Source organism: Equus caballus, chromosome 14, assembly GCF_041296265.1.
Source record: "Equus caballus isolate H_3958 breed thoroughbred chromosome 14, TB-T2T, whole genome shotgun sequence".
NCBI classification, from domain to species: Eukaryota; Metazoa; Chordata; class Mammalia; order Perissodactyla; family Equidae; genus Equus; species Equus caballus.
The window spans coordinates 107,509,544-107,517,986 of record NC_091697.1 but is presented as its reverse complement, the minus strand read 5'-3'; the positions used below and the strand labels follow the sequence as shown (position 1 = coordinate 107,517,986).

The 8,443-nt window shown below is 45.8% G+C and overlaps 1 long non-coding RNA gene across 1 annotated transcript; it reads left to right on the top strand.

The window, feature by feature from the left end:
* The first annotated feature begins 1,057 nt into the window (after window positions 1–1,057).
* LOC111767927 (uncharacterized) lies at window positions 1,058–7,740 on the top strand. The gene is made up of 5 exons (XR_002799884.2): window positions 1,058–1,265; window positions 1,543–1,685; window positions 2,990–3,106; window positions 6,016–6,079; window positions 7,472–7,740. It is a non-coding gene; the product is annotated as an uncharacterized lncRNA (long non-coding RNA).
* Window positions 7,741–8,443: the final 703 nt, after the last annotated feature.

The window sequence follows — 8,443 nt, the reverse complement described above, 5'->3', positions numbered from 1 at the left end:
AGCAGGAGGACAGCGTAGCAACTGTATGAAGAAGGTCTCCCAAGAATTGACAAACATTTCCCCAACAGAAGGAATCGGATTCACACACTGCCGGGCCCGAGAGTGCGCTGAAGGCTCATGCCAGCTTCACGCGAGTACACGTGGTCCTGCTTCCTGGATTCTCCTCTCTCCCCCTATTCATGGGAAAGAAACTGAGCACAGGAGAGGAAGGGGAGGAAACACAAGTGATAAAAGTGAGTGCTGTGGACTGAACTGTGTCCCCCCAGATTGACATATTGAGGCCCCAACCCCCAATGTAGCTGAATTTGAGATGGGGCTTTAAGGAAATAATTAAGGTTAAACGAGGTCATAAGGGTGGAGTCCTGATCCAATACGATTAGTGCCCTTATAAGAGACCCTAAAGAGACCTCTCTCTCTCCACCCTGTGAGGACACAGCAAGGAAGCAATTTTCTGCAAGCCAGGAAGACAGTCCTCACCAGGATCTGGGCTGGCCAGCACCTTGATCTTGGACTTCCCAGCCTACAGAACCGTGAGAAACAAATGTGTGTTGTTTGAACCACCAGGTCTCTGGCATTCTGTTATAGCAGCCTGAGCTGACTAACGCACGGAGAAGCCAGTCAAGCCCCTCCTCTGTCTTAAACTCACGAGCTGGAGGGATGGGAGACTCAATTTTAAACCAAACCTAGAGTTTCAAGCATTATATAAAGCTGGATATTTTTCTGACAGGAGTGAGATGATAACTTGTTACTTTCATTCCCAGAGAGTGAACAGAAACTGCATGGGATTGTTTCACATTCCTTCCAGGGACTGGAGAAGAACTGGCCCAGAGCGGATTTAAGAAGATGGTCGGGACAGAAGAAAGCTGCTTGAGGAGTCCATCCCAAGAACTGTTCTCGTTCAACACACCCACGATAGATCAGCCTCCAAAATCAGTACATCACAGGAGAGATAAGCCACATATCCTTAAGGAGATGGAATGACTCCAGGCCCCTTACAAATGACTGTGTCTGGCTGAGCGGGCCAGTCAGAACTGGACCTGCTCGCCATGGAAACAAAGACAAAGCAGAGTGGGGGGCAGGCTGAGGGTGGTGACACCTATGCAAGTTCCACCCAGGGGGTGGTACTCTCCGTCCAACAGCCTGAAGTGTTTCCATTTCCACGGCACACTGTCCCTCTGGTGGTGAGAGGGCATTCACCTCGCGGTAGAGAGATGCTCCTTAGGATTGATTCATTGCCAATGTCGTGATAACATCCTCACCTTTGGGTAAATTGGCTCCCCACGGAACAAGTTGAGAGAGAGAGAAGGAGAGAGAGAAAGTGGGAGGAGGGGAAGATTAAGACTATATCAGCTTTACAGTTGTATTTCTTACTGGATATGAACAGAATGGACACACTGGTGATTCTGGCTATGCTTGAACTTGCCACGGCTCTGGGTGCGGGGGGGGATGCGCCACGTTGCTGATATAAGCCTTCTCGTCTTCTGGATGACTTGACAATTCACAGTAAATTCACGGATTGGCATCCTGGTTTGTGCTTATCAGTTCCTGTGAGCTTGGTTCAGATGAGTCTGCCCCTGAGGGAGGAGTCCGTTCTGTGTCCGCCAAATATCAACCAATCATCAAGCAATGGATGGATAAGATTTCTAGTGGGAAGACTGATACCCAACTCCTAGCAAATTATCAAGGTGAATACTTTATCATGAGTCTGCAGGCAACTAGCTGGCAGTACTTCTTGAGACATGTGTTATCAGAAGCCTTTCCATTTCCAAATGCCTATAGAGACAGGGAGAGGTCAAGTGTGTGAGCGCTGCAGGAATCCGTGCGGGCACAGCATTTAAGTGAGAGTTAGTGAATGCACCACAACCTAATTTCCACCATTGTTCATGGTGATTTGGTTGTTGCTTCAAATGTTTGCCAAGCACAGGGGCATACAACTTCTTACCTTCACACATTAAATGGTTTTTGGTAATGACAGGTCACTGCCACAGGTGTGCACACAGAGCCCAGTGCTGACCTGTGCGGAATAACAGTTGTGTTGGTAGCCTGACAGGGAAGTGTAATTTCACCCCAGCTACTGAAAGCCCCAACAGGGGCGTCTGTCCATCAGCCACTTCAGGTCTGGTTTCTTCAGCCGCTGGCCCTTTGCCCGAGTGGGATAATTCCCCTTACTAAAATAGCACAGCCCTGAAGAGGCCACATGATGCTTGACGGGCGAGGACACATGGCAAATGTTCCTGACCTACCAACAAGCAGCCAGGATAGGCTGATGCTCCCTTTGCAAGAGGAGGCCCGATCTGACGAGTAACAGAGGACCCAGATTTTGATGAAAAAATTTGACCCTGATAAAATATGTGGCCTTGTTCCCACTTGTCTTTAAATCTTTTAATTGACTGAGCAAAGTGAAAACAACCTTTCATGTTTAACAGTCAGCATTTCAAACGTGTCTGTTTATTTAGTGTTAGATTTTGAAGACATTGACCAACACTGTCACAATTTGGTATGCCCACTAAAGGAACTCAACCTACACTTTCAAGTCTATTTGTAGTTTATGTCCCTCAGTGGCCAAGCAGGCAAATGGCACCAAAGGACAATGCAGGGTGTTTGGACCCTCTCTGCCACATGATGCTAGAGTTTTCCCAGAAGTGAATAAATGCATGACCAAGTAGGATGGGCTCATGGGTTCAAAAGTCAATAAAGCTAAAGATAAAAACTTAGCAAAGTTGAAATAAAAAAAAAAACAATTCTCTAGTTTACGTGCCATAAGATTTACCCACTGCAAGTGTTGTTATTTTTAACCAGTTGGCTGTTGTGCAACCATCACCACGCTCAGTTTTAGAACTTTTCTATTGCCCCAGAAAGTTCCCTTATGCCCACTTGTAGTGAATTTCCACTCTACCCTCAGCCTCAGGCACTAGTCTCATTTCTGTCTCTAAAGATTTCATATAAATGGAGTATGTATGGACTCTTCTGTACACCTCCTTTCTTTCAGTTGGCTTGATGTTTGACTATTATGACCAATACTGGGATGAAGATTCGCTAAAAGTCTTTGTGTAGCTGCTGGGTTTATTTCTCCTGCACAGCTACTTCAGAATTGCTGGGTTGTATGGTGAGTTGATGTTTAACTTGTTAAGGAACTACCCAACCCTTTCCCAAAGTGGCTGTACCATTTGACGTCCCCATCAGCAATGTGTGAAGGTTCCCATTTCTCCTCATCCTCTTCAACACTTGTTATTGTCTCCATTTTAGCCATTCTAGTGAGTGTAAAAAGGTAATTTGTTTTAATTTGCATTGCTTTGATGAGTAATGACATGAAGCACATTTTCATATGCTTCTAAAATATTTCTATATCTTCTTTGTTGAAATATCTATTTAAATCTTTTGCTCATTTTTAATTGAGTTATTTGTCTCCTTCTTACCTAGTTATAAGTGTTCTTCATAGATTCTGGACACAAGTCCTTTATTAAATACACGATTTGCAAATATTTTCTCCCAGTCTGTGACCTGCTTTTTCATTTTCTTAGTGGGGTCTTTTGAAGCACAAATGGTTTTAATTTTGATGAAGTCTGTTTATTTTATGGATTGTGTTTTAGTGTGACTGACTTTCTTCGGTTCAGCCATCACTGGTCTGTGGGAACATGCATTTTCCTCTGTCCCCTGGCTGGGCCCCCAAAGCTGCCCCTGAGGATTCCACGGCAGCAAAATAGCCACCAAGAAGCCTTCAGTTCAGGGCAGTCTCGAACAGATTGTTTCGAGAATGGATAGAAATGAGCTGCCTTGAACAAAGGGAGAGAAAACCCCTGAAACGCAGTGTGACAGATACTGTTAGAGAAACACTGCCTAAACCTCACGTTAAATAATATCAACAAGAGGGCAGAAAAGCAGGAGGGAAGAAGTGGTTAAAAATTAATGCTACTGATTCTTTCTGAGGATAATTTTAAAAAGCACAGGCCTGTGGGGGACCTTGACTCCAGGTGGCCGGGGAAGAACCGGGGGAGTTTTCTTCTGGATCCTCCTCTTGTCTCTCTTCTGGTGATGAGGGGTTGAGTGGGTTCATCGAGTGTAAAAGAGAGGAGGCAGAGCCGAGCACGCAGGCAGGAAGACACAGACAGCAATGACGGGGCAAAGCCAGAGTTCGAAAGCTCAGGCTTACATCCCAGCTCTGCCCTCACTAGCTAAGTTGCCTCGGGACACTTAACCTGGAAGTCTTTGTTCTTCCCCTTTGGAATGGGAACAGTGGTTCCACTCCAGGGGGTTGTGAAGATCAGGTGTGTGTGTAGGGGGTTGCTCATGAGTGTGCCTGCTGCACAACAGGCACCCAGGAGACTCGGCCACCAGGACCTGGAAAAGTTCTGGGGCCGAGCCTGTGTGGCTGTGGCAGGAGTGTGCTGGTGCCAGGTCCCAGAAGGCTGGGATGACACAACCGCTCACGGCAGGACTCACATCCCACTGCAACCCTAATCAGACGTTGTTCCAGGAGAGGGAGTCCCAGTGTCCTCAGCCAGCGACCATCAGGGAGGGCAATACACAAAAGACCCTCTGGGAGAAAGAAACCCCACAGGCTTTTTGTTTTTCTCTTAACTCATTAGAGGTGTGGGAGATCTTAGACTCTGGTTGGAAGATAAATGACGCCGAGAACAAATGGGCGAGGAAGAGATTAGCTATAATCTAAGCACTGTCATTGAAAAAGAAAAAAGGGTAAAATACTTTCATTGAAAAAAAAAAAGAAAGAAAAAAGGGGAAGAATTTTTCTCACCAGTCAGATGAAGGGGCTGGCGTCGGCAGGCTCTGAGACTGTTTCTTGCTTGTGGCTCCGCCAGAAGAAAAGCTTTTCACAGAAGGAAGGCTGTATTTGCCAGGAGCAGAGTTTTCAGACGAGATTTTAAGGTGATCGATAAGATGGGGGAGTTATCAGAAAAATTCCCTTAAGAGGGAAGGTCTTTTGAACAAAGTAAGAAAGTAGAAATAAGGACTTCCTACCTTCAGACACAAGCCAGAACTTAAACACTCACGTGTGGAAAGCCCTGAGGACAAGTTTAATTCTGTAGCTAGAATCTCCCGTATATAGGACTTCAGAAAAAGTTGCTATTTCAGAATGTGCTGCTGGGGATCCGGTACTCTCCGACAGCAAAGTTAGACAGAGGAATTAAATTTGGAAGGACCTGGAGATTCGCAAATAGGTTCTGAGAGTCAGAGGCAACTGAGAGACAGGTGATCTAAAGGTCCTGGGCTCGGAGGAACGCCATGACCACACGTGTCGGCGTGAAATAGACTGTCCTTGAAAAGAGTATTTCCAGAGACTGGCAGTTCCCCCTCACGCTCTAGGCCTGCAGACCTGGATGCCAGCACCAAGCATCTTAAACCCACCAGGCAGAGTTTTTTGTGGCATATAGAATGGCTGTGACTGAGTTTTGAAATACGTGCTTTGATACTTAAATTTGAGATTCTATAAAAACAGAACTACTAAAATCACTCAGTCATCACACCAGTGCTGAGTCTCTCCCGTTCTTCCCTCTCTGTCTTTTCTCTGCCCGTCGCTGCTCTGCTCTCGGCCTGGAGGGCTGCCCTGTTTGGACTGCATCAGGGGCCCCTCTAGATCTGTGCTGGGACCCTGGCTAATGCCACACCTCAGCGCAGGCGTTAGGCAAGAAATGCGTTTATGAACTGTGTCAACCTCGGGTCGATGTGTGTGTGTGTGTGTGTGCACGCGAGCTTAATTGCAACAGCAACGTGTGCTGATTTTGAGAAATTTCCAAGTGTATCAAATTATACGGAGGAAAAATTAAGAACCGCCTTTTCCTTTTGAATGAGAAGTTCCTAAAGGGACATCAGAATATCTTACCTGGCTTTATTTCATAACTATCTAAACTCTCTCTCTGCGCAGCCTCCGAGGAGTGGTGCCCACAGAACGTGGCCGTAGGCTCAGTGGGGGGATGCTAGTGTCGAGAGGCTGACTCTGACCAATACCCTCTCTCCAAGGTTCGCAGCCGCTCACTCTCTGCTCTCTCTTCTTTCCAGTGAAAAATATTTAGTTATGAAAATCTGGATGATCGTAACCTCAGAGGAGTTCAGAAAGCATTAGGTAGGAACCCTCTTCCCTTCTGAACAATGTAAAGCTATTTTTGAATGAAAGAAATACTTTTCTTACAAAAGTAGTAAGTTATTATTGTGAAAACCTTAAGCAAAAAAAGGTAAAATAAAATGTAAAGATGCCTCATTTCCCTCTCAATCTTTATTCCCAAACCACCCCAATCCCACACTCTGGGGTAACCATTGCTTAAACATATTTTAAAAAGGGCTGAACAAGCAGAACAAATTTTCTTCAGATATTTTTAAGATATGAAAAAAAAAGTCAGAGAAAGAGTAGCAATCTATATCTTGCCCTTTTTAGACCAGCAGAGGAATTCAATTTGTTGGGGGGAAATTAAGAGGAGATTCAGTATTACCAAGTTTTAAGAATTGAAACTTCCAGAGAGAAGTAGAGAGAGAGTGTGGTTCACACAGCATGGGAAACGGCTCACTCGAGGACGGGCAGGGCGTCAGCGGGACGGCGACAGGCCCCCAGGGTGCCAGGGCAATGAAGAAGGGAGTCTGGACATTCCATTGCTGGATGCTCAGTTTGAAGCCCTCAGGCACATTTAGTATAGAGGCAAAGGAATGGTGGGATGGACTAAAAATGGTTGGTAAGAAGGGAGTAGTAAGCAGGCAAGAGACAATGACCCCAATAGCACATTGCTGCTTTTTTAATAATCACAGATGATGCCTGTAATTAGAGGGCACGGCTAAGACAATACAGACCAGTGAGTTCTGCCCAGCAGGGTCCCTGCGAAGTCTTTCTGTGTTTGGTTTATGGTTAGAGTTGTTTGCACAGCCTGTTACTGACTTGTAACCAGGCTTCTCAGAATTTCTTTTTCTCTTTCAAAAATAGCCACATAATTTTGGAGATCATTGTGTTGGGATTAGAACCGTAAAGGCATTTGGCATGAGAAAACAGCAGAAAATAAGACCCTGCACAAGCTTTCGCAGGACTGATTACGGGCTTGAGCCCACTTAGGAAAGAGAGAAAAATCCTCCTTAAGGGGAAGTGGGAAGAAAAATGCGGAACAGAACTATAAGAAAGAGGTAGGCTGGAGCTGTTTATGTTCAGTGACTGTGTGTTATCGGTTTCTGAGTGTGGTGTGAAAAAAATTAATAGGCGATGATTGAATAGGAAGTGGTAAAGTAGAGAGAAAAGAATGAATTCTCCAAAATAGGGTGAAGTTATTTTCGTTATTGTTGTTGTTAAGCAGTTGTTATCGTTGAACTAGGTTTTTTTTTTTAAGTATAGGAATTAAGAAGATAAAAGAGTCGATATCTAGGAAGACATAACACTTGTTTTGTTATTTATTTTTTAAACTATTTTTATAGCACTTTTTCCACTAGAATATGTTGATCGTTAGGTTAAAATCTGGCTTTGAAAACTGAGCAGCCCTAGTTATCCCCTAGGTGGATGCCCACCTGCAGAGCTTCAAGACTAGAAGGAGGATGCCAGAGCCAGCATTTCTCCAAGCGGGCAGACCCTGCCGGGGCGGAGCAGAGGGAGCATTCAACAGACAGCGGCCGCAAACCTGGCGGTTTCCACCTCCAGTCCCGGGGAGCTGTTAGAACCCAAACTATCAAAATGGCAACATTTAATTGAACAGCTGTTTGCAAATCACATGCTTATTAGCTGCACGCTGAAAAAAATAAAAAGGCCTACTTGTATTTCAGTCTACTGACCATCAAGAGCCCCCGTTATGGTTAGAATTCTCTTGATTGTAAGCAAGAGCACGGTCACCTGCTAACACAGGAGAAAGACCCACACGCTGGCATGGGGAGGGTGAGGCCCCAGGCAGCTTTGGGCACTAGCTACATTCTCTCCTCTCTTCTGGGCGACTTTCTTCTTCCCTCTCTCTGCTCAGCTGGTCCAAAATGGCTTCCTCTGGACATCCTACCTTCTCTCCCTCACCCCGTCACGTTTACATGGGCTGCGTCTTCACCCTGGACTGTTTTCTCTCCCCTTCTTAGCCTGGCTGCATCCTGCCTGTGGCTTCAGTCTTCTCAGGTGCAGCCTTTTCTAGGTAGCTGCCCTCGATCCCCAAGGCTGGGGTCCCCGAGCCCACCTGTAAGCTCCTGTGTTCGCTGGTGCTAACTATGCCATCTTAGGTCTTTCCACTCTGCAGTGTAATTGCCGGACCACTTCTGCCTCTCTCCCACTGCTCTGTGAGCCCTTTGAAGGCAGGGATTGTCCCTTGTGCCCCCAGAGCTTTACACCAAGTATGGAAACATCTGTGAATGACGTGCCCTGGGTTGTGTGGTGCCCCCTGACCAGGGGCTCAATAAACACTTATTGAAGGGACGAATGAGTGAATAATTGAATCTATTGCTCATACTTCTGGATTGCACATAAACTGTTCGCATTGTCACA